At 39.4% G+C, this 3,118-nt stretch overlaps 1 long non-coding RNA gene across 1 annotated transcript; it reads right to left on the bottom strand.

Moving 5' to 3' along the window:
- Nucleotides 1-522: 522 nt before the first annotated feature.
- Nucleotides 523-2,245, bottom strand: LOC142180649 (uncharacterized). The gene is made up of 3 exons (XR_012709281.1): nt 2,182-2,245; nt 1,640-1,691; nt 523-965 (listed from the first exon to the last, which is right to left on the bottom strand). It is a non-coding gene; the product is annotated as an uncharacterized LOC142180649 (long non-coding RNA).
- Nucleotides 2,246-3,118: the final 873 nt, after the last annotated feature.

The following is a 3,118-nucleotide window of genomic DNA, read 5'->3' as shown; positions in this document are numbered from 1 at the left end:
CGTAGGCGCCTCATGGCTCGGTCATAATGTGCATAGTGTGCATAGTGTGGGTGTAACATAGTGTAAAAATAAAAAAATAAAAAATCCCCAAGCAAGAAACTGGGGCAGAAGTTGTGTTTGATATAAAGAAATCTAGTTCTGAAGGTTGTAAATTTTGAACCCAAATTGATTCGTTTTGAGCCGCTAATACCCTTTCTTTCTATCCCTATCCAAAACCCCACGTTACGGTCCAAAGAAAGAACTTTTGAACAGTCTTCGAAAGATGCCAAGTCATGCAAATGGAAGTCGAGAATAACACTCTCATCCCCGGCAGAAAGTAATAAAATGAGAGAGTTTTATCGGTGAAAACCTTCACGGACACCTTGAGGCAGCTATAAGTTGAGAGAGAAAAATTAAAATGAGAGAGGCTTGATAGTGAAAACCCTTCGGGCACTACAAGTCGAATAAAGATTGAGAATCAGATGGAAATCACCAGACGAAATGTCACGACCCAAACTGAAGGGCCATGACTAGCACCCGACCACACTTGCCGAGCACCAACGTACATTTCATCTAACCTTCATTATTATCTTTTAAGGCTGACGAGATCAATATAAATGGTAGACCTAGATCATGGACAACCAGCAATAAAATATGACGGCATGAACATACATAGCAGGGGATGACCAGACAATCAAGAAACTACGTATAAGATATGAGCTACCTCGCTACTATGAAAGACTATACAACAAAAACTAGCCGACAAGGCATACCAAACTATACATGAGACGACACCTGTCTATGAGCCTCTAACAGAACATAAGTGTTGCAACATAGCCGGAACAGGGCCCCGACATACCCATAATGTCTATAACAAAAATTGCATACCAAGACCAAGGCAAGTCCGGAGAAGGGATCTCGCCAATCACCGCTGAACTGGACAGTCTACTGTGGTGGGGGAGCTGCACCTGTCTGTCTATCAAGACCTGCAGCACGACATGCAGCGTCCCCAAATAAAAAGACGTCAGTACGAATAAAGTACTGAGTATGTAAGGCAAGGAACCATAAATACGATCAGTAATGTAAGCAAGGATAGAGAATATACAACCTGTAACATCTTAGTACCTCTGAGGGCTACTTACATGAAATGCATGATACATATGTATAAATACATAAACCTTTAAAGCATTCGCCTCTGTGGGCATCATCATCATCATATCGTACCCGGCCATAATAGGCTCGGTAGAATCATACCCGGCCACGTGGAGCTCGGTAAAACCCAACTGATCAGTGGTTGCACAATAGGTGCCGTACCCGGCCAACTATAGCGTGGCTCGGTAGAGTAAAATAGATACATATATATAATGCATGCTCGACTCATGGAATCACATTCTAAACCTTTCGGAGTGACGTAAGGTCGGTATCCTCTGTACACGTTATTAGGACTAACTCTTCACTATGAACCTTATAAGAATCAGGAAGTACCAACAACATTGATAACATAAGAATAAGAGAAGCAACATTAACATCAATCGTTCCATAAGAGGGAAAACAATGTAAGTACTGCTATCTTCTAAGAGTAGAGTATCTTGGAAGATCGTTCATTACATTATGTACAATCGGAGTCGTGCAAAAGAAGGAAAGGGATAGACTCACATACCTTGTATATACTTCCCCAATCTCAAGCTATGCAATTGTCAAAACTCCTTAGTCTACAATAAGAGAAACGATACTATCGTTATCATTTAAGCGTCATAACTATTATATATCGACCACAACCTATTTTACGATGAAACGGACAGCACCTCCCCTATATATATGACCTCACACCATTCAAAATAGTCACCAAACAGCCCAAACAACATCAATAATAAACATATTGAGCCTCCCAATATAGTCCACACACAGCCTAATCACTCCATACATACGACGACCACCATAGTCGTGTCAAACAATCTGGAAATGTTACGAATAACTATCAGCCCATAACCCTACATATATATGGTGTTTCCCCACACCCTTCCTCCTCTAAAACTCCACAAGATAGTAGTAAAATACGCAGCCCAACAACAACGCAAAACAGTCCACAAAACAATAACATTACTACCAAACCTTTCGATATATATCTCACAAGTTCTAGCTTCAATGGCTTAGCCGCAACTTGGATAATCTTAAATACATATAGAGTAAGAGGTTCCTTACCTTTATACAGAAAGAACAACTCCAATTTGACCTTAAATTTCCATGAAATATCCCTCCAATGCTGCCACAACAACAAAAAGCGAAACTAGCGATCAATTAGTGTTTTTCGGCACTAGAATCACTTTAGAAGGCTTGAAATCACCTAGGATTGATATTAAGAACATGAGGGAGTATTTACAGAACATAAACCCTTTAAAAAAACCTCCCACACGAGCTGGAACAACACAAAAATGAGCAACAACAAGAAGAACAAGAGACTTACTAGCGCCACGGAATTCCCGACACTTGATTTGTGTTGTTTGCCCCTTTTTGGGTCTTGAATCTTGAGAGAACCTTGAGAGGATGTTCCTAGGGTTCTAAGGTCTGAAAATAGTGAAAATAAATGACTTAAAACGGGTTGTAGTCATCCTATATAGGTCCAAATATCTTAAACCGACTTAGTGGGCCCCATAGAGAGGTGCTTGGCGCAGTCTCGCGAAAACGCGAATATCTCTCTACTCCAAGATCGTATCGATGAACGGTTTAATGCATTGGAAACTAGACTCATAGATCTTTAATTTGGTGGGTAGATAACCCCGTAATTCCTTGTAAATTATGAGAAAAGATTAGAAATATTTGACCTAATGTTTAAGTAAAATTATGAACCTAAGTTGCGACAACTTTTGTCGACTTTTGTTTCATAACTCGTTTGACTTCAAGACTTATGATACGGATATTATATGATTAAAATACCTTAATAAATGACCTCTTGAGTGTATTAAGCACCGCTAGATTACCTGAAAATACGAGTTACAACATCCTTGATTCGTTTAACTTCTAATACTGGTTAATCACCCTTATACACTCTTGTATCACTTAAGACCAATAGGATTGACTTTTTATCATCTCAAAGATAATTCCTTCTTGGATTTATGTTAACTAATATATGGCATGAACT

This window comes from Nicotiana tabacum, chromosome 5 (assembly GCF_000715075.1).
Source record: "Nicotiana tabacum cultivar K326 chromosome 5, ASM71507v2, whole genome shotgun sequence".
In the NCBI taxonomy this organism is placed as follows: Eukaryota; Viridiplantae; Streptophyta; class Magnoliopsida; order Solanales; family Solanaceae; genus Nicotiana; species Nicotiana tabacum.
The sequence above is the reverse complement of the archived record's forward strand: the minus strand, read 5'-3'. Positions and strand labels throughout refer to the sequence as shown.